The sequence below is a fragment of the Malania oleifera genome, chromosome 1 (genome assembly GCF_029873635.1).
Source record: "Malania oleifera isolate guangnan ecotype guangnan chromosome 1, ASM2987363v1, whole genome shotgun sequence".
In the NCBI taxonomy this organism is placed as follows: domain Eukaryota; kingdom Viridiplantae; phylum Streptophyta; class Magnoliopsida; order Santalales; family Ximeniaceae; genus Malania; species Malania oleifera.
This window is the reverse complement of record NC_080417.1, coordinates 97,675,481-97,682,784: the sequence shown is the minus strand read 5'-3', so window position 1 is coordinate 97,682,784 and position 7,304 is coordinate 97,675,481. Positions and strand designations below refer to the sequence as shown.

The 7,304-nt window shown below is 36.4% G+C and overlaps 1 non-coding gene across 1 annotated transcript; it reads right to left on the bottom strand.

Annotated features, from left to right (window-relative positions):
- Positions 1-222: 222 nt before the first annotated feature.
- On the bottom strand, positions 223-329 carry LOC131147300 (small nucleolar RNA R71). The gene has a single exon (XR_009134690.1). It is a non-coding gene; the product is annotated as a small nucleolar RNA R71 (small nucleolar RNA).
- Between the last annotated feature and the right edge of the window lie 6,975 nt (positions 330-7,304).

Below are 7,304 nucleotides of genomic sequence, written 5' to 3'. Positions count from 1 at the left end.
CTTGATGATCCCAATATCCATCTGGCGATGTTTTTGGAGATTTGTGATACTGTGAAGATCAATGGTGTTACTGAAGACACCATTAGACTAAGATTATTCCCTTTCTCTTTGAGGGACAAAGCAAAAGGTTGGCTACAGTCACTACAACCTGGGAGTATTACTAGTTGGCAGGACATGGCAGAAAAATTTTTAGCTAAATTCTTTCCACCTGCAAAAACAGCTCAACTCAGGAGTGAGATTGGTCAATTCAAGCAACATGATTTTGAATCACTCTATGAAGCATGGGAAAGGTATAAAGATTTGATTCGACGCTGCCCACAACATGGATTTCCTGATTAGTTGCAAATTCAAATGTTCTATAATGGATTAAATGGGCAAACACGGACTTTAGTTGATGCTGCATCTGGGGTACTTTGATGTCAAAGACACCTGAGGGTGCTACTGCTCTTTTGGAAGAAATGGCCTCAAATAACTATCAATGGCCAACTGAAAGAACTATGGTTAAGAAAGTTGCTGGAATTCATGAATTGGAGCCGTTTGCTGCACTTTCAGCTCAAGTTACTTCTTTGTCTCATCAGATTTCATCTTTGACAACCCAGAGGAGGCAGCTACAAGTAGGACAGATCCGAGCATTAGAGCGAGTCAAGAACAGGTTCAATACATCAATAATCGGAACTACAATTATCGTGGTGATCCTTTGCCACAATATTACCATTCAGGGCTTCGAAATCATGAGAATTTGTCTTATGGAAATACAAGGAATGTGCTGCAACCTCCTGTAGGATTTGAGAGTCATCAAGGTGAGAAGAAGATGTCACTTGAGGATGCCATGATATCATTTGTTGAGGAGACAAAAGCAAGGTTTAAAAAGACTGATTCACGGCTAGACAACATCGAGACTCATTGCAACAATATGGGAGTCATTATGAAGAATCTTGAAATGCAAATTGGGCAACTGGCCACGACTATAAATTCTCAACAAAGAGGAACTTTTCCTAGCAACACAGAAGTAAATCCTAAGGAACAATGCAATGTCATGACACTTAAGAGTGGAAGAGAAATTGAGAAGTCACCAGCAAAGGAAACCATGTCCACATCTACAGCGAAAAATAATGGCCAAGGCAAGAATAAAGTGGAAGAAGACGAGATGGTGGATGACACACCAAGAGAGACTGACACATCACTAACAATTTCATTTCCTGACAATCCTCCTATTCTCTCTACTCCACTTCCTTATCCTCAACGTTTTCAAAAACAAAAATTAGATAAGCAATTTTCTAAGTTTTTGGATATTTTTAAGAAAATTCACATAAATATTCCTCTTACAGATGCCTTGGAACAAATGCCAAACTATGTCAAATTCCAGAAGGACATCATTTCAAAGAAAAGAAGGTTGGAGGAGTTCGAAACAGTGAAGCTTATCAAGGAGTGTAGTGCTATTCTTCAAAAGAAATTGCCTCAAAAATTAAAAGATCCAAGGAGTTTTACTTTGCCTTACACTATTGGAAATTTATCTTTTGATAAAGTTTTATGTGATCTTGGTGCTAGTATTAATCTTATGCCACTTTCTGTTTGCAGGAAATTGGGACTTGGAGAGATGAAACAAACAACCATTTCGTTGCAACTAGCAGACCGATCCATCAAGTATCCACGTGGAATCATAGAAGATGTATTGGTAAAAGTGGATAAATTTATTTTTTCTACTGATTTTGTGGTGTTAGATATAGAGGAAGACCAAGAAGTCCCGTTAATTCTTGGCCGACCATTCTTGGCTACTGGAAGGGCTTTAATTAATGTTCAAAAGGGTGAGTTAACATTGAGAGTGGATAAGGAAGAGGTTATGTTCAACATCTACCAAGACATGAGATTCCCAGAAGATCCAAGCACTTGCTTTCGGGTAGATGTCATTCAGCAAGGTGTAGAAAAAGTCTTTTAAAAAGATGTACAAGTTGATCACCTAGAACGATCCTTGCAGCAGATTACAAGACAGCAGCGTGTGGGGAGCCTAGAACCTATGGTAGCAAGGACGGATTCTGTAATCTCTAAAGGAAAGATGCAACAACCTATATCTCTAGAGTTGAAACAATTCCCTGAGCATCTTCGCTATGCATTCTCGGGTGACGCGTATGAAAATGCAAAAATCTACAAAGAGCAGACGAAGAAGTGGCATGAAAAACAGATTCTTAGGTGTGAGTTTGCTCCAAGACAACAGGTTCTACTCTTCAACTCACGATTAAAACTCTTCCCAAGGAATATATTCAGAGTTAATGGTCAGAGATTGAAGCACTATTATGGAGAACAAATGGAGAGGAACTGTGCATTTATTCCTCTTGGTGATCCTGGTTGATGAAGATTGAAACGTCTGGCCAGAGACGTTAAAACAAGCGCTTATGGGAGGCAACCCAAAGAGTTTTTCTTTTGTTTATTTCCTTTATCTTTATTATTTATTTATTTATCTATGCACTTTTGAATAAATTAGATTTTTGATGCAGGTTTATTTGGCACGAGTACAGAGCTGAAAACTTAATTCCTCTATGGATTCACCGATAAGTCAGGGAAGTTTCTTTCTTTTCTTCAATCTTTCTCATTTTTGAATAACATTGAAAAAAAAAAATATGTGAATATGGATGATTAGGCCATGCGTGACACTACTTATGCCCTTCATATACCTGCATATAACCTAGGAGTACACACTAGGTCATTTATGTGTAGTTTCTATTTATATGGCTAAATTAGGAATCGTAACTCATTGAAAGTTGATTGGTAGTGCAATTGTGTTAATCTGGCTATATAAACTCTAGTATCTACATGATATCTCTTGAGGCTAAAAAAAAAAAAAAATACACGTTCACGTGACTTGTAGCACTTAGGGTTCCTTGTGAACACTGAGAGAGCGCCCGTGGAGACTTTGACACCTTGTGAGGTACTGTTAAGCCATTTATCGCTCTTTTGAGTTTTGACGTCAACTCAGAGTTCATGAAACTCAACTTTCTCTATTTTTTTCTGGATACTCTTTGCACACTAGTCTTGGTTTTTAAATTGTTAGCCTAGAGGTGGCATCTAGTGGGGAGATAAAAACTTAGGTCTTGTAGCCTACTCAAGATGTGAAGGCCGAACCACCCCTAGAAATAGACTTATTTCATGGACTCTTATTCGAGCTTAATGCATATGGGTGGTATGAAAACAATAAAAGAAGTGTTATGATTGTCCTAATTGACCATGAAAAGAAAGAAATTGAAAAATGAGCAGAAGAAAGAAAAAGAGAAATAGAAATACCCTATAAGAGGTGAAAGATTAATACCTGCTCCACACAACTACAACAAAAGTCAAGGACAAGACGCATGTTATCCACATATGAAGAATCTTCACCAGCCTAATGCCTCAGATGTATTCATGCCTAGTTTGTGAATAAGTTGATCTAGGGTGGTCTTGGTTGGACATGACGAGTAGGTGAGAAGATGCTAGGGTGAAGGACCCGACACCTCCTAAATAGGCTTGATCCTTTTCAGACTAGTCCACTCCATACATTTAGCGTTTGTTCCTTGCAGTATGTGGGATGTTTTATCATGACACTCTTCCTCACATACAATGAGTGAACCCATCCTTTTTGAGTGTTTTTGAGGGTATACTAGTTAGGCCGCGTCAAAGCGACAGTTCTTTAGGTGTCCACGGATATCCTGGGTGTAACGAGTCACACACATTACACGTGCTTCAAGATTTTGCCTGTTTATACTTAAATTTATATGGCTACATTAACTCTGAATTGTGCTCGCTGGTTAATTTTACGTGAGTTTACTGTTCTTAATGGCTATATAATGATGAGATTTGCATGAATGACTTACTTCGGAGTTGCGTGAATTGGGTATGAATGAGTTTGTGTGTAATTTGGTGATAATCCTGTATGTGAAAGGGTATGGTTGTATTGCATGTATATTCATTCATTGAAATTGGTATGACACCACCCTGAATTGTATTCACGTTATTTGCTAGGGACTAGCAAAACTTTAGTTGGGGGGTGTGATTACGCGCTTAAATTGCGTAATTAGGTATTTTAATTCATGCATTACGAATAATATTTCGTATTTAAATGCCTAATTACTCTCAATATTCTAAAATTGTGTTCTATTTATAAAATTTGGGTTTTATTGAGTAATCTATGAAATTTTGGTTTTTTTTTTATTGCAGAGCAACTGTTGGAAGCTAAAAAAACGACGGTACTTTGCAATCTGTGCGTAACTCTCTTATATAACCTCTGATTTAGATGATTCAAGATGCCCTAGAAAGACAAGAAAACAATATACAATTTTTGTGTTTTGTGTTTTGCAAAATACTGGCAGCATCAAGGCCGAAATCAGACGTGAAGTTAGCATACGCTGTTTTATGGATTATTTCAAAAATTCTTTGTAATCTTTGCGTAACTTTCTCATCCGAGCTCCGATCGAGATGATTCAAAATTCTAAGAAAATATGAAAAAGAGCTCTACATCTTTTGTGTTTTCAGCTTTGAGATTTACAAGCTATAAGAGGGTCGAAAGTGGGCTTGAAAGAGGAGGGCAGTTCATGTACCTTTGAAAAAAAAAAAAGAAAATCAAAAAATCAAAAAATGAGATGTGACCCAGCCATGCAGCCGGGTCATCTCATAAGGGCAGTGTGCGCTGGGTTCATAGAATGGAAGGACAAAAGAATGGAAAGAAAAAAAAAAGAAAGAAGAGAAAAGCAAAAGGAAAGGATTGAAAAAGGAAAAGTCAAAGGAGGGTTTCCTTGTGGAGGGAGCCGTGTGCAAGAAGAGATGAAGGGGGGCAACGTGTGCTGGGCTGGGGGGAGAGAGGCCGCACCATAGAAGAAAAAAAAAATTTTTCTTGGGAGACACACAAAGGAGGCCAAACCACGAAATTTTTCTTGGAAAAATTATCTTTTTGGGAGCTTTCTTGTGGTTTTCTTTTGGGGGGTGCTGCGAAGATACACACATAGCCAGCAAAGGAGAGTTGGAAGCACGCGAAAATACTATCTTTTCAGAATCGAAAGGCGGCGAACAACGGCGGTGTTCGGGGTGTTCGTGACGCGCGACGGCAGTGCGGCGAGTGTTGATCTTTTTTGTACGCTCCAAATTGAAGAAAATATGGTGAAATCTGTTATGTTGGATTTAATTTTCGGAATGAACTAAATTTTTGAATTCTAGGAAAACGATGTAGCCATTTTCGAACTATGCTTGCTCTTTGATGCTAATCTGAAGTAGTTTTCATTAATGTTTGTTTGAGTTATTCTGTGCCTAATGCTTTTAATTAACTGACCATTAATTAAATGATTTTAGTCTTGTGATTTGCTACCGAAAGGGGGAATTATAGGATAGATCTTGGATAATTCAGCGTAGGTAAATATAGAGATCGAAAGACTTGTATGAACCTACGTAGCATTAAAAATCGAGGGTCTTACTGCGTTCTTGCGTTATTAATTTGCATACTCTTATGTTAAATAATAAACAAGAATAGGTTCTAATTGACTATCGAAAGAAGCTTTTGGAAAAATTGGTGATTTGCTAACAAATAGAGAAAACGAAGTTAAATTAGCTAAATGAGTAAAGCATAGTGAGAAACTAGGTGAAATCGGGTTCCTAGAAGTTTTCATCATCATCAATTTGACACGCGGTATCCAGTTTTAAATTCTCCTGAATAGTTTATTTAAAGTAGTTTTGTTTAAATTTTGCAGTCTAAAATTGTTAATTTTTCTAAATAAAATCAAGGTTAGTAAAATTTCGGTACTTGGTAAAATTAAGACATCAATCCTTGAGGACGATACTCTACACATCACTATATTATACAACTACGATATTGTGCACTTACAGTTTGCGCCGGTCATGTTACTTTTGGAGCCCAAACTTTCTTAACTTTCTTTAAATCTTGTCTAATTTTAGCATTTATCATCCATTCATTTTTTACTTTGATGTACTTTTTCTTGAGTGAACAATTGAACATAATATGACCTCTATTTTTACACATGTAGCAAGTAGTATGCTCATAAATGTTTGTTGATGAAGCACTTGCATAATGTTTATATTGATTTACAAAATATCCCATAAACAAGTTTTTCTTTCTTTTGTCTAGTGTTCCATTGTATCAAATTCCTTCTTTGTTGTTTGCCATCCTTTGTTGTCCTACCATTTTTTTGAAGTTATCTTTACCTTTGGTAAAATTGTAAATGACCTTTTCCTTTTCTTGAATTTGGTTTTTAAGATCCTTTATTTCTTGCACTCTCTTGCTATCTTCATTCACTTGAGACTTAGCTAATTTTTTAGACAAGTTTTCTACTTTCTTCTGAAGCTCTTCAATCATTAAGTCTTTTTCTTCTTCAACAAGTTTTGAGGATTGAAACTAATTTCTAAGTGTTTTGTTTTGTTGTTTCAAGCTTATGTTCCTCTTTGAGACCTTAATGAACTTATTATGCAGAGAAAATAATTCAGCTTGAAGTTATTTATAAGAAGGCATGCTTTCACATGAATTACTACACGAATCCTTAGAGAGAGAGTAGTAAGAGTTTACCTCTTCGTTGTGTGCCATGAAGCACATGTTTGCTACTTCTTAATCACTTGACTCGCTCTCCAATTCACTCGAACTTGTGTTATCCCAAGTTGTCTTCATTGCAAGCTTCTTTTTCCTTTTTTCTTTCTTGAGTCATGGGTAGTCTGGCTTGATGTGTTTGGTCTTTTTAAAGTGATAGCAAGTGGGAGGTTCATTTTTGCTTTTATATTCCCTTTTATTACTTTCACCTTTTTCAGCTTTTGATCCATTGTATTTTCTAGTGAATTTCTTGTTTCTTTTGAAGAATTTTCCAAGTCTTTTAGTTATGAAAGCTAAATCTTCATATTCTAATTCACTAGATTCATTATCTTCTTCACTTGAATGTTCTTTCAAGGCTTTTAAAGTTATAGACTTCTTATTCTTATTTTCAGTGCTTCTTTCTTTCAAAATCATTTCATAGGTTAGAAGTGATCCTATGAGTTCATCTAATGAAGTTGTTTTGAGATTTCTCCCTTCCGCTATGGCTGTGGCTTTCGGTTCCCAAATAGGTGGAAGTGCTTTTAGAATTTTACGAATCATCTCATGGGTAAAATATTTTTTTTCCTAAGACACTTAGTGAGTTTATGATATGTGTGAACTTAGTGTACATGCTTATTATAATTTCATCGGAATTCATCCTAAAGGCTTCATATTCACTAGTTAACATATCAATTCTACTGTCCCTAACATCTACCGTGCCTTCATAGGTTACTTCTAATTTATCCCAAATTTTTTAGCTGTTTTACACGCC